Below are 24,184 nucleotides of genomic sequence, written 5' to 3'. Positions count from 1 at the left end.
CCGCGATCGCGGGTGGGGTGCCGCAACCGCAGGTGGGGTGCCAGTGATCGGGGGTGGCGTGCGGGGGTGCAGCAATCATGGGTGGGGTGCGGGGGGCGCCGCGATCATGGGGTATCGCGGGAGGGGTGCCACTGCTGGGTGTCCTCCGCTACCACTGCCTGTGGTCTGTTGTGACAGGGGCAGCCTGGCAGCAGTGATGAACTGCCGCAGCTGCCCCTGCGCCTCCTCCCGCTCCGCCGCCGCTGCTGAGGGTCCCGTTGTGACAGGGGCAGCTCGGCAGCGGCGATGTACTGCCGCAGCTGCCCCTGGTCCTCCTCCCGCTCCGCCGCCGCTGCTGAGGGTCCCGTTGTGACAGGGGCAGCCCGGCAGCAGTGATGAACTGCCGTAGCTGCCCCTGGTCCTCCTCCCGCTCCGCCGCCACTGCTGAGGGTCCCGTTGTGACAGGGGCAGCCCGGCAGCAGCGATGTACTGCCGCAGCTGCCCCTGAACCTCCGCCCGGCTCATGGTCCACAGTGCTGCCCAGCAGGCAGTGATGGTGACAGAAGTAGGTGGACACTGCCGGCCAGTGTCCGCCTACTTATCGTTCAGTTGGGGGGAAAGTTCTCCCTACACCTGAACGATTAGTTGGGAAAATCAAACAAGTTTGATTTTCCCAACTAGTTGGACCAACCGTTTTTGGCCGTTTTCTAGGGTGTGGGAGCAAACGGCTGATCATCGTTTGCTCCCACACACTGCCAGATTATCGTTCTAACCAGCCAACTAGTTGGCTGGTTGGAACGATATCTTCCTGATGTATGGCTAGCATTAGTTGTGGCCTTTTTCTTTGTATGGCTGAGCCTGCATCTAATAGCTGGTTAGCTATCCCTCAGCATAGTGGTAATGTAGTATTTCCAGCGGATTCTCTATGTACAAGGGCCTGTTTGTAAGCGGCCCCCACCAACACATTATCTGCACAATATCAGCAGTGTGAACTGATGTGTTTAATTCTGATTTGATATACTGTTAGGGTCTGAGGACAGCAGAAGCTCAACCCCCAGCATGCCAGGGTCTGCTCAGTGGTAAGTTCTATGTATTCACTAAAGTGTAAGCCTGAAAACCATCCCTGCATGAGATGCCACGCAGGGTGAGGAGAGTTCCACCATCGTGGCTTGGCCCAGGCCAGGTAATGTCGCGATTTGCGGCAGTTGCGGGGACGGCCATTCACTTCACTGGGAAGTTGGCATGGTCCGGAAAGCTGGCCTACACTCCCTGGAGTATGGGAAAACTCTGACATTTAAAGTAGGCAAGTGCTTCTCAAATCCAGTCTTTGAGACACACTAATGGGCCCTACACACTGCGCAATAATAGTGAAAGATATGAACGATCTCGTTCATTAATGAACAAGATACCGTTCATATCTTTCAGTGTGGAGGCACCGGCGATGAATGATGCGCGGCCCCACGCTCGTTCATCGCTGGTGCCCCGTCGCTTGTGCATGCAGGCCAATATGGACTATCTCGTTCATATTTGCCTGCACTTCTATGGTGACGGGGGGAAAGTGAAGTACCTTCACTCCCCCCGTCACTGCACCCCCGCCGCCGGGTCGGCCGTATCCGCTGTCGGGCAGCTCGGCGGCGGATCGCGCAATGTGTAGGGCCCATAACAGTGCATGTTTTCCTTAATTGCTTGCTGGAGCACAGGTGTATTCATTACTGAATGACACATTTTGAAAGATCCACAGTTGGTTCTTATTATTTCACTTGTCATTCTGGGGGAGATGCATCAAACCTTGGAGAGAGAGAAAGTAGCAACCAATAAGCTTCTGTCATTTTTCAAACACAGCCTGTAACCGGGCATATAGAAGCTAGTTGATTGGTACATTGGGCCTAATTCAGTAAGGATTGCAAATTCTGCTAATTAGCAGAATTTGCAATCCTTTTGCAAGCATGCAGTGTGCCGCCCATCACAGGCCTCCACCCTCCTTCAACAAACCGAAATTGCGAACGCATCGCAATTTCTGCTTGCTATCAGAAATAGATGGTGCCTCCTGCTGGCTCAGCCGTGATCAAGTCCCTGCAATCCTCCATCTACGCCCTGGAAACGGAGCATTGCCTCCCCCCCCCCCCCCCCCCCCCCGCCTCACCACCGCCTCTGTCTGATTGAGAGGCAGAGGTGATCCCATTTTCTGCGCCCCCCCTTACCCCGGGAAAGTGCGGGCGCATGCGCAGGACGATCGTTATAATTTCTGTTGGATCGCAATTTGCGATCCAACCTGAATTAGCCTCTTAATCGCTTTCTAAAGTTTAGTACATCTTCCTAATTGTGAGGTAATATGGAAAACATATTCTCCCCGTACTTGCGTGGGTTTCCTCCGGGTACTCTGGTTTCCTCCCACAATCCAAAAATATACTGGTAGGTTTATTGGCTCCCAACAAAAATGAACCCTAATGTGATTGTGTCTGTGTGTACATGTGTTAGGGAATATAGGGGGTAATTCCAAGTTGATTGCATCAGGAATTTTGTTAGCAATTGGGCAAAACCATGTGCACTGCATGGGAGGCAGATATAACGTGTAGAGAGAGTTAGATTTGGGTGGGTTATATTGTTTCTGTGCAGGGTAAATACTGGCTGCTTTATTTTTACAATGCAATTTAGATTGCAGATTGAACTCACCACACCCAAATCTAACTCTCTCTGCACATGTTATATCTGCCTCCCCTGCACTGCACATGGTTTTGCCCAATTGATAACAAAAATCCTGCTGCGATCAACTTGGATTTACCCCCATAGATTGTAAGCTCCACTGGGGCAGGGACTGATGTGAATGGCCAAATATTCTCTGTAAAGCGCCGCAGAATACGTGGGCGCTATATAAATAACTGGTAATAAATGAATAAATGAAACAGGCACTGTCAGTTTGTCCCCGAGGACTGAATGGGAAGAACTGCTTTTATGTTTATTCTCCGTTACATTCCTCTTAATCCCATGTGACACCATATAAATAAGTAACAATAATAATGGTGACACTCCTCCCTGTACACGTGTACCCCTTTTCCACTAGCTCTAAAAACACGGGTAAATGCACGGGCGCGCACATTTACCTGTGTTTTTTTCTAGTGGAAAAGGCCCCTCCCATGCAAATTCCTGGATCAAGTTATCCGGGAATCCTACCTGGGTAGCTTGCCGGGTTGAACACGTGTTCAACCCAGTAAGCTGTGTAGTGTAAACGGAAGCCGTGTCGATGCGATACGGCTCCCGTTCACAGTGTATGGAAGGGTGGCGCTTGGAGATCATGTGATCTCCCAGCGCCGCCCCTGCCGCGTCACCAGCAGCGTCACCAACCCGGCAATATGCCGGGTTGGTGAGCACAGTGTAGAAGGGGGCTCTAGCACGGGTCGCAGCCGTATCAGGCTCCCGGCTGCGACCCGTGCTAGCTAGTGGGAAAGGGGTATTAACTGCACTTTTGTTCTCCTGCTAGCGAGAACCTTTATACCTAGGTGCTTAAGTGCAAAACAATAGATTTGTGTTAAGCTTTGTAAATAACTACATGACTAGGGGTCTACTGTATCTAAAGTAGAAGCCCTCTCGCAGCTGTAGTCAGAACTAAACAAGAAGACAGGGTTGATGGATGACTAGTGACAAGTCCTGTGGTTCTTATTTGTTTGGGAGTCCAGGGCAGGCCCTGCACAGCTGATGGAATCCCAGCTCGGAGATTGTGATCTCTGCTGCAGTCACCACTCACAAGATAAAGAAACTTCACTAGGAAATACAGCCTAAAAGAGTCTGTGAGCAGGGGAATTGTATTCCGGGTTGACACAAATCCTCTCCTGGCTCTGGTTTCATTATTAACCACTTCCACATTCTGGTTTAGATTGCACTGGAATTGTTTTCCTGACTGCGGACTGTCGTTAATTTATTTTTCAATTGCAAAAAAAAAATCATTAAACAAAATATCAAAGTGACTTTTTCTAATTAGCAGACGTTCAGTGCTAAATGCACCGATTTGCAGTAATATTGGCTTGCTCTCCGGAGGTAGTGGTTACTGAAAACTGTGCACACATAAGATAATATTGACTACAGTGGAATAAATACAGTATAGTGGAATATTACATTAAAGTATTTATGTTTAATCTACTTGGCCAATTTACTGTTTATGTAATAGTGGATCCCCCAATTGGTGAACGACTATTACCCCGATAGTGATTCTTCCTGCAAGGGTTTAAACAGAGAAACCTAGAATTTGACGGCAGAGAAGAAATACTTGGCCCATCTAGTCTTCCCTAAACTTGCACACACACTAGGGTTCATTTTTGTCAGGGAGCCAATTAACGTACCAGTATATTTTTGGATTGTGGGAGGAAACCGGAGTACCAAGAGGAAACCCACGCAAGCACGGGGAGAATATACAAACTCCACACAGTTAGGGCTGTGACTGGTTGAAATTAGGGTTTGAAGCTCCAGACATCTGTAAGCACTCATGCCACAATGATAACCGATTTATCGTTATTTGCAAAGAACGTTCATATTTCCCTTTTATAAACCATCTGCACTTAAGGTCCAAAAGTTACATTTTGTTAAATAATTCTACACTTATGTATGACCTCTTACTAGAAAATAAGGGGCCCCATTTAACAGTGAGACATCACATAACCTGACATAGCAGACCATCGCAGGCAGGGGTAGGCTGCCAGCAACAGAGTGGAGGGTGCTGCCGCTGGACCTCCCCGCAGTGGTAGGTAATGTTCAATACCAATGGCATGTTTGTTAGTGTTACTGCAATACTAAACAAAATATGTCGCTGGTAGTAAGTATCGTTATTAAATGGGGAACTAAGAGGCAACCACATTGCCTTTTCTCTTATGTCCTAGAGCAGGGGTGTCAAACTCAAATTCATTGGGGGCCGCATCAGCAGTTTGGTCCCCATCAAAGGGCCGGTTGTATCTGTAGGTCTATGTGTCCACTCTTTATTATCATAAATTAATGTCACTGCATTCAATTATTACTGTTTTTTGTAATAATGTAAGTAATAACTAGCTCTGAAAGGGGGAGACGCAGAGAGAGAGCGCAAGGGGGGAGACGCAGAGGGGGGAGAGACGGAGAGAGGAGCAGAGAGAGGGGGAGAAAGAGAGGGGAAATGGATAGTGAGGAGATAGGGATAGAGAGGGGGGAGAGACGGAGAGAGAAAGGGGGGAGACAGACAGAGAGCGAGAAAGGAGGAGAGACGGAGAGTGGGGGGAGACAGAGAGGAAGGAGATGCATAGAGGGGGATACATGAAGAGAGAGGGGGGGCAGAGGAGCGAGAGAGAGGAGGAGCAGCACTTTCCACTTGTACAACAATAGTATTGCATTTTCCTGCCTGGCATCAGTAGTGCTTACAATCAGGGGCTGTCACTGTGCATGGAGATGGCTGCCAGTGACTCTATGCATCCCTCCCATGAACTTTTGGCGCTGGTGACAATCAGGACCGGGGTGTAACAGCCAGGTGTCTGTGTGAACAGCAATAGAGAGAGGGACTTGGAATAGTTAAACAAGTCGGGCACATGCAGCATTTGAGTCTATGGTGGAGGAGCTGAAAGCAGAGCATCTCCTTCTCCCCCTCCGGCCGGGAGTCGGGACCCGAGTCACTGACTGTGCAGTGACTGTCTTAATGCACAGGGCTCCGGGGCACTGGTGGTGGGCAGACAGGCGCAGCGTTGGTGGCGGCATTAAATGAGTCAGTGAGACTCATTGTAATGCCGGAAGCTCGGGGACCTGAACCAGCCCCCACCGCGGGAACAGTCAGCCCCCCTGTCACCGCTGATTGTAACAGCTCAGAGCTAAAGCAGCATCACCACCCGGAGCTGGCCGCGGGATCACGGAGTACCCAGCCCCGATCCCCGGCTGCGGAACACTGGCAGCTCTCAGACCCCAACACCCTCCTCCAGCCGCAGGTTATCCACTGTCCGAAGCACAACTCACCAAATCGAGGAGAGCTGCGCCATCAAGTCCGCACTGGCAAGGCTCCACCTCCTATTTTTAAAGTTTGCAGCCGGGCCACAGAGCCATCAATCAATCTGGCAGGCTAGGGATTGGCTGCAGCGAAGCGCGTCCCACGGACCCACCCATGTTTGAAATGTGAGTCCGCGGGCCATCAGACGAGGTCTGGCGGGCCGGATTTGGCCCGCGGGCCTTGTGTTTGACACCCCTGTCCTAGAGGATGCTGGGGTCCACATTACTACCATGGGGTATAGACCCGTAGAAGGTTTCTTGAATAAAGGGGTCAGTATTTTATAAGTGAAGGAGACATTTGTTTATTCACGTACGAATACAACACCAATAAACCGAAACAGATGTAATTTACCTATATAAGCTAAGACGGTTTCATGGACTTACCGGCTGCCACAGCTCTTTGATCCTGTCGCCTCACTCCTTCCCCAACCTTTTAGTTGTGTGCTTTGAAATGTATCACATATTTCTTTTATTAAAAATATTTTGTTTATTTGTAGGTCCCACTATTAATAATTAATCATCATACACACACATATAAAATATATACATAGATTGATAGAATAGAACTGGGGAACCGGTAGACTGAGCTTTGCTAGATTTTAGCTGGCACACTCCTAGCAAAGGTTGCTGATCCCTGATATGGCGTGTGTAACAAGGAAGATTAAAACCAAAACATTTTCCCAGTTTGTAAATAGAAAAATGAAACGGACAAAAATTGTAGAATTTTTTAACTTTTTTTTTTACTATGTAAAAAAAGAAAACTCATTAAATATTGTGCAATGAAATAAATATTACATGTACACCATTAAATGTTACTTGTTCTACATGAAGTCCAGCTAGGTGTAAACAAGATTAATGTGGGGTATTCCATTAATCACAGTATATTACCGCTGGCTAATTGATTCCCCCATGGCTATCTAATTAGCCCCGAAGCCAGGAGTTCATGGGCATGTTTTTTCACCAACCTCAGCAGATTGGCAGATTAACGGTCCTCGTGACCCTTTTAAACACGCTAGTCCGTGAAATTTTTACGGATTCTGGGGAAGATTTACTAAGAAGTGATAAAAGCGGAGAAGTGAGCCAGTGGAGAAGTTGCCCATGGTAACCAATCAGCATTGACGTAACACTCAAAATTTCCATTCTATAAAGGTATACAGAGCAGCTGATTGGTTGCCATGGTCAATTCTCCACTGGCTCACTTCTCCACTTTTACCACTGCTCGGTACATGTCTCCCTCTGTGTTAATACCCATTAATATGCTAATTTAACTTATCGAGGCTGTCAGGTTAAGAAGGGAGTGCAACTGAATAGCCACGGATATTAAAGGCTACCCCCTTTTTCACTCATGAGAATTTTTCACGGACAGTTGACAGATGGAATACCAGGCCCGGATGGCATTCACCCATGTGTGCTAAAGGTACAAAGTTCAGTCATTTAAATTTGTCGTGATTACGGACTCGCTCGTAAGAGACACAAGATTGGTGGAAAACAGAGGTAATATGTAAAAAAATTAGGCAATCTTTAAAAAGGGAAACAGATTGGAACCAGAACACTTTCGACCTGTGTGTCCGGCTGTGGGAAAATTGATGGAAGTAAGTATGAGTGGTCATAAATTTCATATTGGACTTTAATAATGCGGTTGATGTGATCTATTTGGATTTTGTACTCGAGTCCGGAACCAGGGACAGGTAATGTTATTCAATTTGGGTTCCAAACGTTCAATACAATAGCGTTAAAACAATATAAAGAGTGGCATCACCATTACAACATACAAGTACATTTGCAGAAATAATAAATAGGTACTGAAAAGCTTAGGGGTTTCTCTGTCCATCCTTTTTTGTATCTAGTTTGCTTAGGTGAAGTTGATAATTTGTAGCCTGGAAACGAAGGGGATGCAATCAATTTGCCGGCTCTCTGGATCCCAGCGGTTAGGATACAGACACTGTAATCCCAGTGCACGGAGGCTATTACCACTTGTGGGTGTCCATGACACCCATAGACTGAGAATAGAACCTGTGGCAACCGCAACGAGCCACCGAGCCCGCAGCGTGGGGAGTGCAACAAGCCTGCAAGGGTACTCTTAGCGCTCGCCCCACTGCCGGCACTCTGGCGGGCGGGGTGCCGCTGACGGGATCTTGACAGCCGGCATCCCGCTCTCCGATAAATTAACTCCAAGCGAAGACCTTCTTCATCATTATGTATTCTATCACGCATGCTATTAATTGATTAGCGAAGCCTCAAATCATGTCAGGGACAACAGTAAACAGCCCCGCCAAAGCAATACAGTGTGCAGCATGCGTTGATATCCTCCAGTATATGCGCAGATGTCACACGGAAAGCCTGGACTATAAAGCAGACAGGCAGTCGCTCACCCTCCTGTGTGGCCGCCAGTCCCGTTCTTCTATACTTGTCCGAAATGGAGACATTAAGCATATAATTATACACCTAGGCTGTGGTAGTAACAATGCTACTTACACATTATGTGAGGAGAACCGAGGAAGAACCATAGATTATGTATTGATTATCAGGCACATTTTTTAGGATTGTTAATTATGAATAGAAGTAAGGCTTTGTCACAATCTGCATAGGAAGTGTTCTTTACTGTAAGGGCGGAAGTGTTCTTTACTGTAAGGGAGGTAAGGTGTAGAAGTCAGGTGGAAAATGTAAAAATGTGAGTTGCTTGGGGAAGCCTATATATCCAGCATGCTGCAGTACTTAGCGTACAGACCGCACATCTACAGAGACTGGCCTGTGAAGTCTGTTACCGCTCTAGGTCCATGTTGTCGGTACAGCAGAGCCGTACTGGTAATATTTGTTTTATAAAATGTGCCGGTATGTGATTTTGCATTGCTGAGATAAAAGACAAATCATACTTATTGCTGCTACTGGGAACACATTAATACCTGCATCCCTATATCTTGAAGTAGCTGATGCCTTAACGATCCTTACTGGATAAGTAACTTTGAAAGTGAAGTTGATGTACAAGAACTTTGTCCACGAGATTTGTATTTCTTATATCCTATCAGGAGGGAGACATTCTTCAAATAAAAAAAAGTGTTAGAATATGAGGACGTGCACTGAAACTGGAAGGTGGCAAGTTTAAAGGAAACTTGAGGAAAAATGACTTTACAGAAAGGGTAGTGGATAGGTGGAATAGCCACCCAACAAAGGTGGTAGAAGCTAAGACAGTAGAGCAATTTAAACATGCTTGGGATAGACATAAAAATATCCTTACAAAGAACTAAGGATCAAATAGGATTGAGGTTCCCAAACGGTAAAAAAGGGCAGACTAGATGGATTTTATCTGCCGTCATGTCCAAAGTCGCATACAATGTGTATTTATTGAGTTCTACGCTAAACTGGCAACAAGTTATGGCGGGGTTACCTCATAACTAATTACAAATATGTCTAACCCAAGTGATGGTTTTCTTACTGAATCATCGGGGGAGATTTATCAAAACTTGGAGAAAGTACTAACCAGTCAGCTTCTATCTGTCATTTTCAGGTTGTGTTTTGAAATACTGATTGATTGGAAGCTGACTGGTTGGAACTTATCTCTCACCAAGCTTTGATAAATCTCTCCCATAGCCTTCCATTCAGATACTCTGAATATGCTTTATTAGACGTGTAGCCTAAATCCGGTTGCCAATACATGGTTGGTTTCTGTGCATTTAGTTTTGACCAAATTAATGTAAATATCTGCAGAGACAGGCTACATAGGCCAGCTAGTTTAATACAAAGTCGTGTTTTTATTAATTATTCTGGACCAAGGGTAATTAGCGGAAGCGCTGTGGTGACCTTCAGAAAATGCTGCACCGTGATAGAGCTTTGAATGACGTGATCGCTATTCAACAAAGAAAGTCCAGGGTGATGGGATAGTTGTTGTTGCCATATAATTTGTCATCATATGGAAATTCCCTTTGTTTTACTAGCCTGTAATGCAGATTCCATTGCTTGGAAGTCATATGTGTTTGCTTTTTAAAACCCAGCTGACTTTTTGGTGTTTTTTTTTTTTTTACTAAAGCTCAGCAGCAGAGGCTTATACTACAGTATATGACATGTTAGCTTCAGTGGGGCAGGTAGTGACGTGAATGACACATTCTCTGTACAGCGCTTAGTAATTGGTGGCTCTATATAAATCATAATAATTCGAATTTTAGTAATTATATAAGTGGCATACAAATAACGTGACATATACAGCTCAGAGTTGGAATAATAAACTAGAGGCAGTATAAGGTACGAAGGGGTCTATTCATGAAGCAGTGAAAAGAGTGGAGAAGTGAGCCAGAGGAGAAGTTGCCCATAGCAACCAATCAGCATTGAAGTAACATTTAAAATTTGCATACTATACAATTGTACGGAGCAGCTGATTGGTCGCCATGGGCAACTTCCCCACAGGCTCACTTCTCCACTCTTTTCACTGCTTCATGAATAGACTCCAGAGTGTTATACACTCGCTGTCGGAAGGAATGGAAAACTTCACCTGGCAGCCAAGGGGTAATCTTTATTTATTTTTTTATCCATGGAGCGGTTCCATCTACAAAAAGTAGTTGTACCTTAAAAACAAAAACTTAGGGACAAGTGGTTTATTTGTAGAAACTGTTATTCATACATATGTAACCTTAATGTAGATTTTATGAAAGGTGGAATAGTCCCTTTAAACAGGTGATTTGTGACAATGGAAGAATGTGAGTACAAAAACGGGGATGCGGTCAAGATGCCGCCGGCCGGAATCCTGGCGGTCGAAATACCGACGCCGGAATCCCGACCGCCACAATCCCGACATATTCTCCCTCCGTGGGTGTCCACGACACCCATAGAGGGAGAATATAATAGCGTGCCCGCAAGGGGCTGCGTTCCGCTCGCCACCCCTGTCGGGATTGTGTGGTCGGGATTCCGGCGTCGGTATTTCGACCGCCGGGATTCCGGCCGGCGGCATTTAGTACTGATCCCCAAAAACGTGAAAGGAAAGTTTACTTGTAGAACATTAAATGAAAACAAGTTTGGTTACAGAATTTCCCATAAGGGAGTGGAGTTCCTGCCATGTTGGGGCTTTTAGGCCACATTCACCGAATACAGTCACAGTAAAAATCCTTGACAGTGTTCCTACAAGATGGAATTGCACCCAGGCTATCTAACTGGGGAGAGCGAGGCGACAATACCCGGTCTTTGGAGGTTTGTCCTTTCTGTGGCTTGTGTGCCATACTGTGCCAAGGAAGCACTAAATGGAGACGATATACAGTGTGTATATATATATATATATATATATATATATATATATATATATATATATATATATATACAGGCACGCAAAAAAAAAAACCTAAGATTTAAAGTGCATTATCATGTGGGGCTAATGAGCTCCTCCCCATCCCTGTAGCTCCAAGCAATCATTTAACCAAGACGCCATAGTAAAGAACAGTTTAATGCCATGCATGGGCGTTGATCCAGAGGACCAATCAGAAGCCGCAAAAACACAATACAGATTCTGATTGATCCTTCTGATTACAGCCCTTTTAATGTAGTTTATCATGTTACATGGAAATGCAGATCTAATGACCTTTGATTCACATATAACTCACACTGAACCTTTCTCTAATGGTGTACATAACAGCAGTGAGACAACAGACAACTGCGATGATTAAAAAGAAATACCCCCAGAGGTGGTAAGGTCGTTTCGCAAATTTTATTTTTTATTTTTTTTATCGCGCACACATTTTTTTCTCTTTCGAAATGTTGAGCAAGGGGCTTTTTTTTTTTTTAGTATATAACCAACATAAATTGGGTCAGGCGAACACCAGGTAACAATGAAAAAATATTACTTTTTTTTTTAATCATATGCATACGTATGTTGAATATGGTTGTGTTTTTTTAGGTAGATTAGACTTGGGTCGACAGTGTCTAGGTCGACAACTATTGGTCGACAGTAAATAGGTTGACATGGTTTCTAGGTCGACATGAGAAAAGGTTGACACGTTTTTTTTTAACCTTTTTTGGTGTTTGGCATTTTTATTATGGGCTTGATTCAATAAACAGCACTTCTTTCTCATTTACTACGAGTGCCGCAGTCTCCACGCTTGCTATATATACACACACACACACACACACACACACACACACACACACACACACACACACACACACACACACACACACACCCTATTCAAATTTGCTCATTAATCAGGACACGTTATACATTATGCTAAGCAGTGCAACAGTAGACGGGGCATGTTTCATAGACTGAATGGGACTAAAGGTCCGTACACATTAGACGATGTCGCTCTGTGAGCGACGTCGTCTAATGCTTCCCCTCCCCGGTCGTTGGCCTACTGTACACACTGAGTGATATGACCACTCATAGTGATATGACCACTCATATCGCTCAGTAACGTCACGCCTTCGCCAGCCCTGCATGCAGGACATGGACGACAGTTCAGATCCTGCATGCATGCACTAGCGACAGCGACGATCGTTGCCGACCTGCGGGGCCGCGCATCGGTCGTCACTGGCGGCATACACACTTGTCGATTAAGCTGTCCGGATTGGGACGGAGGGCCAGAGACCTTAAATCGGTATTGACCCACTGAAATTGGTACAGTCTGAAGTATAGTGACAGGTGGATCTCCAGCTGCTGAACCTATTAGCCGATAGAGATTATCAGGCCAATGGCAGCTAAACAGCCATAGGTTAACTGCAGACTAATATCAGTGGACTTAGCAGTATCATTTTGTTTTCCCGTTCTGTCCTTTTATAAAACCCTGCTGTCCAACCTCATAATCTTCTACTTAGCAGACAACTAGGAAAAGAGTGCAGTGCCAAGGCACCATGTTGCACTGCAGGTGGGGCATATGTAACATGTGCAGAGAGATTTAGATCTGGGTGGTTTGTATTGTTTCTGTGCTGGGTAAATACTGGCTGCTTTTGCATGTAGCCCACAAATGGTACAAAGCTATATTTTAACAATGCAATTTAGATTTCAGTTTGAACACGCCTCACCCAGTTCTAACTCTCTCGCACCTGTTACATCTGCCCCACCTGCAGTTCAACATGGTTTTGCCCATTTGCTTGCTTTTTTTGCTTTGCTTACAAACATGAATAAGGCCCTATATGTGAACCTTGCTTGCTGCGGTCGCTTAGATAATAATAAACACATAATCTCTCGGGGCCCTTTTCCGATCTCCAGACTTCCAGGCAGAAAAATCTAATATGATTGTGGTTACAGTTGGATGACATTATCGTGGCACTCTGATTTTTTCATGTTTTTTTTTTTTATATTTGTCATTTATTTTGTAACTTAAAAAAGTTCATGCATTGGAACAAAAGTTAAAAATAGTACAGCATACAAAGCATACTGAAACAAAAGAACATTACTGCACACAGTCATGCCAGTGGCCACAGACCTTGTTGTGTATAGCGGACGGCACAATACTGAGTTAGTCACTTCAGTGATTTATTGCAAAAGCTTCATGCCAGCTTGGCACGGATATCAAAAGCAACACAATGTTTCCCGTTGTCCAAACTTTTGCCAAAACCGGTGCAGATGATGTGTTTTTTTAAATTTGTGTCTTGATTGAGCCAGGTTACTGTTTTGGTATGGCACAAAAGTCAAACTAAGTGCCAAAATGTATGTGTGGGCACTTTAACAATATTAAACAATTATGGTTACCGGATAATTTGCGCTGTGACCTGCGCCGCGCCCTGCTTGGCTGGCTCTTGACTTGTGCCGTGCCCTGTTTGGCCTGCTCTTGACCTGCGCAGTGCCCATTTGGGTCTTGACCTGAGCAACGCCCTGTTTGGCTGGCTCGTGACCTGTGTCGTGCCCATTTGGGTCTTGACCTGCCCGTTTCGGTCTTGACCTGCATCGTGCGCTATTTGGCCAGCTCTTGATTTGGGTCTTGCACTGTTTGGCCGTCTCTTGAACCGAGTCATGCGCTATTTGTCTGGCTCTTGACCTGCGTTGTGCGCTGCGTGGCCGGCTCTTGACCTGCGTTGTGCGCTGTGTGGCCGGCTCTTGATTTGTAAAGTAATATTTATAAAATCTTGCTGCTTCTTTTCCCCCAGTTAGTAAGGTTTTAGCAATGTTTAGTATTAAAGCCTGTCAACTTGCCGAACCAGTGTGGCTAAATCCTGCATTTAGAGCTGTCTAGACAAGCTTAAAGTGAAAGGGAGAAACTGTGAGAACCTCTACTATGTAATATTTTGTACTGCAGAGCCCCATTTGCAATTCTTTGTTATCCTTTTCAGCCATGTGACCATCTTAATACAAGATGAAACATGTCAGTAAACACAGTCATCCCTTTACTAAAAATGTGTTTTCCAGAAAGACAAAATGAAGATAATGTAAATAAACGCTACTGCTCATGTGATATTATTACACACACTGACATGTCCAACAAATGCGTTCTCCTGCCGCCACTGTGAGAAGCACTGCCTACCAATGTAATCTGGAGGGGAATACCAGGCCCACTGTAGTGAGAGCACTTCGGTCAAGATCGGGATACAGGCAGTCGAAATACCGACGCCAAGATCCCGACACTACTCGAAATGCCGTCACCGACATCCCGAATAGGGTCACCTGTCCGGAATGACTAGTTCAGTTGGATTTTGTTTTTTTTTTAGTAACTTTGAATTGCAACAATACAGAGAATGCATGTCGTTGTGACAGAAACTTATTAAGAGATCAAAAGAAAACAGGTGACCAATGGCTAAATAATATCAAGAAATGGTGTAAGTCTAACATAAGAATATGAGGTGTATAGTTGGCAGAAGACACCCAGGGGCAGATGTATTAACCTGGAGAAGGCATAAGGAAGTGATAAACCAGTGATATGTCCACGGTGATAAAGGCATCAGCCAATCAGCTCCAATATGTAAATTAACAGTTAGGATCTGATTGGCTGCTGCCTTTATCACCTTGCACATATCACTGGTTTATCACTTCCTTATGCCTTCTCCAGGTTAACACATCTGCCCCACAGTGACCTAAAAGAAGGGAAATGTAATTTAAAAATAAAAATTTAAGTTTAATTTCAAGTGTGCCCAGGGGGAGGCGTAGCAAGGGAAGGGGAGCAGTTCACCAGAGTACCCTTACTCTACTTTCCATACTCCAAAGAAAGTCAGCTGACAAGAATTGGAGGGTCATTGGCACTTAGTACAGAATGCATCAAGCATTGCATTTTGCATGCGATGCATCCCGCCACTGATTGCAAGCATAGCGGCAATTAATAACGGCATATGCTTGTACAATTGCAGCTAAAATCGCATAGTACAGCCCCAAATAACAGCTGTCTTTTGCTATATAAGGACTTCCGCGACCCGGAAGTTCTTCTGCGCATGCGCAAGCCGTTTGGCACACTGGGAGAGATCTGATTGGATCCCTCTTAGGGAACAATACAGAGAGAAGCTCATAGGCTTCTATTAGACAACACCATCTATAGATGGTGTTGTCTATCTGGTCCAAGCTCCCAAAAGTTTTTGCCGTTGATGCATCCCGCCCACCAAGAGGTGTGTTGTAGACTTATGAATTTTATATCTGTTGACATTAGGAAGTGGGGCAATGTAACCCTAGCAAACCTGTGGGAAAAAAACCCTGTGCGTCTTTCCCTTTCCCATCCAGTCCATTCTAAGAATATGCGAAGGAGGGGATGGGTGCTCTTTTGGAGTCTTCATTATTGTGAGTTTTAGATGTCAAGAGTTTTACGTCAAAATCCTTTACTGTCCTAGAATAACTAAAGTTCTACTAGGTTATAATAAAAAATGGCACCGCACTTGCAGATGTTTGTTTTGCTCTAAATAACAAAACCTAATGTTTTCAAATGGAATAACGTTTCGATTTAAGTTTCCTGTGAAACAATCTGCGCGCCTTCTTACAGTAGGCTTTTTTTGATGATCGTTTTCAATGATACAGGGCATTGAGTTGATTCGTGTTCTCTAGCAAAACCACATCAAAAAGTGAATTTAGCTTTGTAATAGAACATTTTGTACAACCGGATTTGTCTTTTGTGGATGTCACATCTGTTCCGTGTATGGTGATGACCGCCTTGCTCTAAAGTTCAGCTTGTCCATTTCTGATATTTTATCTTATTAATGGATTATTCATGTTATCACGTCAGAGAAGTTGTCCACTTTCTAATACTGCCATCCCCTTTTAGGATAAGAAGCTAAGGGGGACATTTACTAAGCAGTGGAAAGAGAGTGGAGAAATGAGCCAGTGGAAAAGTTGCCCCATCAACCAATCGGCAGCTCTGTATAAATTTGTAGTATGCAAATTTTAGATGTTACTTCAGTGCTGATTGGTTGCCATGGGCAACTTCTCCACTGGCTCACTTCTCTGCACTTATCACTGCTTAGTAAATTGGATAGTGATACATTACACGGTGCTAAAGTACCAACCAATCAACTCCTAACTGTCACTTTTCAGACACAGCCTGTGACGTGGCAGTTAGGAGCTGGGTGGCTGGTACTTTATCACCATGCAATTTATCACTCTCCACGGCATGATAAAGCTTGGCCTAAGTCTTCGTGTATAATTTAAACATGTAGTGCAGCCCCAGCCAATCGGGTGCCAGTGGCAAACGCAGGATTTGCATGGGGGGGGGTTCCAGAACTGGGTGGAGCCAAGCACAGGGGTGGGGACTGAGGTGACCCAGTATATGCTGGGTCCGTAAAACTAGTGTGTCTGTGTATGTGTGTGTGTATATATATATGAGTCCAATGAATCGTCCGGCACTCTAATGTAAAGATGTAAAATGCTGCGGTGCCCTCCTCATGGAAAAGCGCTTCCCATCATATACCAGGGTGAAATAGGCGGCACTCGGCAGACTGAAGGTAAACGTGGTTACTTTATTGGCAACAGGCCTGTTGCCAATAAAGTAACCACGTTTACCTTCAGTCTGCTGAGTGCCGCCTATTTCACCCTGGTGTGTATGTGTGTGTGTGTATATATATATATATATATATATATATATATATATATATATCTCTATCTATCTATCTATATATCTACACATATATATACTCCGTATATATATATATATATATATATATATATATATATATATATATATATGTGTATTATGTACACATACTGTATACGTATATATACGCATGTATTTATATCATATGTGTGTGTGTTTATATGTATGTATGTATATACATGTGTATATATGTATGCACAAATTGCACATGGATATATATGTACTATAATTAAAATAAAGTAAACTTTTATTAAGCACTTACAAGTGCCACCAGGAAGAAAGCAGGCTGCAGAGGACGCTAGAAAGCCATTAATAATACTCATGCAGCAAAAAAAAAAAAAAAATATATATATTTTTTTTTTGGTGGAGGGGGGTTTCTGGGTGCTCGGAAACCCCCCCTGGGTGCGCCACTGGGTGCCGTGTTCGTTATGAAGACCCATGATGCTCTGATGCCATAAGCCAGCCATTGTCATGTGGCTGCAGCCGTGTACATATAACTAATATACAAAATATATTTCTGCATGTTCGTTCTTCTGTTAGATCGTGCAACCAAACCATATTTCTGCTTTATCCGTAGTGAGCTGTTGCAGTGGCTGTTTTGTTGGTATTTTGTAAGTGCTGATAATTTTATGCATGTACTGTATTATACGTTTCCATATAGCTCGCTGGAAAAATAAAAGCAGAAATACCGTTCTTAAAAGAAGATGTGGTAGAAAATAAAGAAGTTGAACAACCAGATGGAATTTAGAAAATATAAATAGCTATGTAGAATATATATTATGTGTATAGTTGACCTCATTTGTACTTGCTTATATCTGAAGAAAGAAAATTCCATGGTCTCCTTTTGCTTTTGAGGTGTTGATCTGCAGATGTGCATGGAACATTATATACAGACATATGACACTGGACACGATCATAATATAGTATTTTCTCTATCGTCCTAGTGGATGCTGGGGTTCCTGAAAGGACCATGGGGAATAGCGGCTCCGCAGGAGACAGGGCACAAAAAGTAAAGCTTTACGATCAGGTGGTGTGTACTGGCTCCTCCCCCTATGACCCTCCTCCAAGCCTCAGTTAGATTTTTGTGCCCGGCCGAGAAGGGTGCAATCTAGGTGGCTCTCCTAAAGAGCTGCTTAGAAAAGTTTAGCTTAGGTTTTTTATTTTACAGTGAGTCCTGCTGGCAACAGGATCACTGCAACGAGGGACTTAGGGGAGAAGAAGTGAACTCACCTGCGTGCAGGATGGATTGGCTTCTTGGCTACTGGACATTAGCTCCAGAGGGACGATCACAGGTACAGCCTGGATGGTCACCGGAGCCTCGCCGCCGGCCCCCTTGCAGATGCTGAAACGAGAAGAGGTCCAGAATCGGCGGCAGAAGACTCCTCAGTCTTCTTAAGGTAGCGCACAGCACTGCAGCTGTGCGCCATTTTCCTCTCAGCACACTTCACACGGCAGTCACTGAGGGTGCAGGGCGCTGGGAGGGGGGCGCCCTGGGAGGCAAATGAAAACCTTTTTTGGCTAAAAATACCTCACATATAGCCTCCGGGGGCTATATGGAGATATTTAACCCCTGCCAGAATCCACTAAAGAGCGGGAGACGAGCCCGCCGAAAAAGGGGCAGGGCCTATCTCCTCAGCACACAGCGCCATTTTCCTCACACAGCTCCGCTGGTCAGGAAGGCTCCCAGGCTCTCCCCTGCACTGCACTACAGAAACAGGGTAAAACAAGAGAGGGGGGGCAAAATTGTGGCAAAACTATATTATTAAAGCAGCTATACAGGGAGCACTTATTATAAGGCTATAAACTCTCCCTCTGTCTCCCCAAAGGGCTAGTGGGGTCCTGTCTTCGTTAAGAGCATTCCCTGTGTGTCTGCTGTGTGTCGGTACGTGTGTGTCGACATGTATGAGGACGATATTGGTGTGGAGGCGGAGCAATTGCCAAATATGGGGATGTCACCTCCTAGGGGGTCGACACCAGAATGGATGCCTTTATTTATGGAATTACGGGATAGTGTCAACACGCTAAAGCAGTCGTTTGACGACATGAGACGGCCGGGCAATCAATTAGTGCCTGTCCAGGCGCCTCAAACACCATCAGGGGCTGTAAAACGCCCTTTGCCTCAGTCGGTCGACACAGACCCAGACACAGGCACTGATTCCAGTGGCGACGGTGACGAATCAACCGTATTTTCTAGTAGGGCCACACGTTATATGATTTTGGCAATGAAGGAGGCGTTACATATTGCTGATACTACAGGTACCACAAAACAGGGTATCATGTGGGGTGTGAAAAAACTACCTATAGTTTTTCCTGAATCGGATGAATTAAATGAGGTGTGTGATGAAGCGTGGGTTGCCCCCGATAAAAAAATGCTAATTTCAAAGAAGTTATTGGCTTTATACCCTTTCCCGCCAGAGGTTAGGGCGCGCTGGGAAACACCTCCTAGGGTGGACAAGGCGCTCACACGCTTATCAAAACAAGTGGCGTTACCCTCTCCTGAGACGGCCGCACTTAAAGATCCAGCAGATAGGAGGATGGAAAATATCCAAAAAAGTATATACACACATACAGGTGTTATACTACGACCAGCTATAGCGACAGCCTGGATGTGCAGTGCTGGGGTAGCTTGGTCAGAGTCCCTGATTGAAAATATTGATACCCTGGATAGGGACAATGTTTTACTGTCTTTAGAGCAAATAAAGGATGCATTTCTTTATATGCGTGATGCACAGAGGGATATCTGCACACTGGCATCACGGGTAAGTGCTATGTCCATTTCGGCCAGAAGAAGTTTATGGACGCGACAGTGGTCAGGCGATGCGGACTCAAAACGGCATATGGAAGTTTTGCCGTATAAAGGGGAGGAGTTATTTGGTGTCGGTCTATCGGATTTGGTGGCCACGGCTACAGCCGGGAAATCCACCTTTTTACCTCAAGTCACTCCCCAACAGAAAAAGACACCGACTTTTCAACCGCAGCCCTTTCGTTCCTTTAAAAACAAGAGAGCAAAGGGATATTCATATCTGCCACGAGGCAGAGGAAGGGGGAAGAGACAGCAACAGGCAGCTCCTTCCCAGGAACAGAAGCCCTCCCCCGCTTCTACAAAAGCCTCAGCATGACGCTGGGGCTTCTCAAGCGGACTCGGGGGCGGTGGGGGGTCGTCTCAAGAATTTCAGCGCGCAGTGGGCTCACTCGCAGGTAGATCCCTGGATCCTGCAGATAATATCTCAGGGGTACAGGTTGGAACTAGAGACGGATCCACCTCGCCGTTTCCTGAAGTCTGCTTTACCAACGTCCCCCTCCGACAGGGTGACGGTCTTGGAAGCCATTCACAAGCTGTACTCTCAGCAGGTGATAGTCAAGGTACCCCTTTTACAACAAGGAAAGGGGTATTATTCCACTCTATTTGTGGTACCGAAGCCGGATGGCTCAGTAAGACCTATTCTAAATCTGAAATCCTTGAACCTGTACATAAAGAAGTTCAAGTTCAAGATGGAGTCACTCAGAGCAGTGATAGCGAACCTGGAAGAAGGGGACTTTATGGTATCCTTGGACATCAAGGATGCGTATCTCCACGTTCCAATTTACCCCTCACACCAGGGGTACCTCAGGTTCGTCGTACAGAACTGTCACTATCAGTTTCAGACGCTGCCGTTCGGATTGTCCACGGCACCTCGGGTCTTTACCAAGGTAATGGCCGAGATGATGATTCTTCTTCGAAGAAAAGGCGTATTAATTATCCCATACTTGGACGATCTCCTAATAAGGGCAAGGTCCAGAGAACAGCTAGAGATGGGATTAGCACTGTCTCAAGAAGTGCTAAAACAGCACGGGTGGATTCTGAATATTCCAAAATCCCAGTTAATTCCGACAACACGTCTGCTGTTCCTAGGGATGATTCTGGACACGGTTCAGAAAAAGGTTTTTCTCCCGGAGGAAAAAGCCAAGGAGTTATCCGAGCTTGTCAGGAACCTCCTAAAACCAGGAAAGGTGTCTGTACATCAATGCACAAGAGTCCTGGGAAAAATGGTGGCTTCTTACGAAGCAATTCCATTCGGCAGATTCCACGCAAGAATTTTCCAGAGGGATCTGTTGGACAAATGGTCAGGGTCGCATCTTCAGATGCACCAGCGGATAACCCTGTCTCCAAGGACAAGGGTATCTCTTCTGTGGTGGTTGCAGAGTGCTCATCTATTGGAGGGCCGCAGATTCGGCATACAGGATTGGATCCTGGTGACCACGGACGCCAGCCTGAGAGGCTGGGGAGCAGTCACACAAGGAAGAAACTTCCAGGGCGTGTGGTCGAGCCTGGAAACGTCTCTTCACATAAACATTCTGGAACTAAGAGCAATCTACAATGCTCTAAGCCAGGCAGAACCTCTGCTTCAAGGAAAACCGGTGTTGATCCAGTCGGACAACATCACGGCAGTCGCCCATGTGAACAGACAGGGCGGCACAAGAAGCAGGAGTGCAATGGCAGAAGCTGCAAGGATTCTTCGCTGGGCAGAGAATCATGTGATAGCACTGTCAGCAGTGTTCATCCCGGGAGTGGACAACTGGGAAGCAGACTTCCTCAGCAGACACGACCTTCACCCGGGAGAGTGGGGACTTCATCCAGAAGTTTTCCACATGCTGGTAACCCGTTGGGAAAGACCAATGGTGGACATGATGGCGTCTCGCCTCAACAAAAAACTGGACAGGTATTGCGCCAGGTCAAGAGATCCGCAGGCAATAGCTGTGGACGCGCTGGTAACGCCTTGGGTGTACCAGTCGGTGTATGTGTTTCCTCCTCTGCCTCTCATACCAAAAGTATTGAGAATTATACGGCAAAGAGGCGTAAGAACGATACTAGTGGTTCCGGATTGGCCAAGAAGGACTTGGTACCCGGAACTTCAAGAGATGATCACGGAAGATCCGTGGCCTCTACCTCTGAGAAGGGACTTGCTTCAGCAGGGTCCCTGTCTGTTTCAAGACTTACCGCGGCTGCGTTTGACGGCATGGCGGTTGAACGCCGGATCCTAAAGGAAAAAGGCATGCCGGAAGAAGTCATTCCTACTTTGATTAAAGCAAGGAAGGAAGTAACCGCGCAACATTATCACCGCATTTGGCGAAAATATGTTGCGTGGTGCGAGGATCGGAGTGCTCCGACGGAGGAATTTCAACTGGGTCGATTCCTACATTTCCTGCAATCAGGATTGTCTATGGGTCTCAAATTGGGATCTATTAAGGTTCAAATTTCGGCCCTGTCGATTTTCTTCCAAAAAGAATTGGCTTCAGTTCCTGAAGTCCAGACTTTTGTTAAGGGAGTGCTGCATATACAGCCCCCTGTGGTGCCTCCAGTGGCACCGTGGGATCTCAATGTTGTTTTGGACTTTCTCAAATCTCATTGGTTTGAACCACTAAAAACTGTGGATTTGAAATATCTCACATGGAAAGTGACCATGCTACTAGCCCTGGCTTCGGCCAGGAGAGTGTCAGAACTGGCAGCTTTATCTTACAAAAGCCCATATCTGATTTTCCATTCGGACAGGGCAGAACTGCGGACTCGTCCGCATTTTCTCCCTAAGGTGGTGTCAGCATTTCATCTGAACCAACCTATTGTAGTGCCTGCGGCTACAAGCGACTTGGAGGACTCCAAGTTGTTGGACGTTGTCAGAGCTTTAAAAATATACATTTCAAGGACAGCTGGAGTCAGGAAATCTGACTCGCTGTTTATACTATATGCTCCCAACAAGTTGGGCGCTCCTGCGTCTAAGCAGACTATTGCTCGCTGGATTTGTAGTACGATTCAGCTTGCACATTCTGTGGCAGGCCTGCCACAGCCAAAATCGGTAAAAGCCCACTCCACAAGGAAGGTGGGTTCTTCTTGGGCGGCTGCCCGAGGGGTCTCGGCATTACAACTCTGCCGAGCGGCTACGTGGTCGGGGGAGAACACGTTTGTAAAATTCTACAAATTTGATACCCTGGCTAAGGAGGACCTGGAGTTCTCTCATTCGGTGCTGCAGAGTCATCCGCACTCTCCCGCCCGTTTGGGAGCTTTGGTATAATCCCCATGGTCCTTTCAGGAACCCCAGCATCCACTAGGACGATAGAGAAAATAAGAATTTACTTACCGATAATTCTATTTCTCGGAGTCCGTAGTGGATGCTGGGCGCCCATCCCAAGTGCGGATTATCTGCATTACTTGTACATAGTTACAAAAATCGGGTTATTATTGTTGTGAGCCATCTTTTCAGAGGCTCCGCTGTTATCATACTGTTAACTGGGTTTAGATCACAGGTTGTACGGTGTGATTGGTGTGGCTGGTATGAGTCTTACCCGGGATTCATAAATCCTTCCTTATTGTGTACGCTCGTCCGGGCACAGTACCTAACTGAGGCTTGGAGGAGGGTCATAGGGGGAGGAGCCAGTACACACCACCTGATCGTAAAGCTTTACTTTTTGTGCCCTGTCTCCTGCGGAGCCGCTATTCCCCATGGTCCTTTCAGGAACCCCAGCATCCACTACGGACTCCGAGAAATAGAATTATCGGTAAGTAAATTCTTATTATTACACCCTATGCAGACATAGGAGACTTCACCAACTAACACGTCCTGACCACTAGACTTTATCATAGTACAATTCGATTTACACTCTATACAGACATAGGACACTAAGGGGTCTATTCATGAAGCAGTGAAAAGAGTGGAGAAGTGAGCCTGTGGAGAAGTTGCCCATGGCAACCAATCAGCTGCTCCGTACAGTGGTATAATATGCAAATTATAAATGTTACTTCAATGCTGATTGGTTGTCATGGGCAACTTCTCCACTGGCGCACTTCTCCACACTTTTCACTGCTTCATGAATAGACCCCTATACCTCCAACATGGCCTGACCACTGGACGTCACCATATACAATCCATTGTACGATCCCTGTAAGTATTTTAATCCGTCCCTACCCCTAATTCTAACCCTAAAACACCGCTCCTGCAGCCTAACCCTAACTCTTCACTACAGCCTAACCCTAACCCTCCCTCTACTGCCTTAACCCAACCCCAGCACTTATTTTTGGGATCCGTCTGGATTCTGCTGTCTGTACTGTAGCTGCTGAGATCCTGTGTGTGTGTGTGTGTGTGTGTGTGTGTGTGTGTGTGTTGAGAATTTTTTACATTTTGTTGTCAGAATCGCTCAGCTATAACCAGGTATAGAGCAGGAAGGAATACATGGTGAAACGTCTTTCCAGAGGTTGCTATTCTCCTGAC

General features: G+C 45.7%; 1 protein-coding gene across 3 annotated transcripts in view; it reads left to right on the top strand.

Annotated features, from left to right (window-relative positions):
- SESN3 (sestrin 3) overlaps window positions 1-24,184 on the top strand; it is a 99,838-nt gene that overhangs the window by 25,728 nt on the left and 49,926 nt on the right. The window lies entirely within an intron of this gene.

The sequence above is a fragment of the Pseudophryne corroboree genome, chromosome 2 (genome assembly GCF_028390025.1).
Source record: "Pseudophryne corroboree isolate aPseCor3 chromosome 2, aPseCor3.hap2, whole genome shotgun sequence".
In the NCBI taxonomy this organism is placed as follows: domain Eukaryota; kingdom Metazoa; phylum Chordata; class Amphibia; order Anura; family Myobatrachidae; genus Pseudophryne; species Pseudophryne corroboree.
Note: the sequence above shows the minus strand (reverse complement) of the source record. Positions and strands in the feature narration are given on the sequence as shown.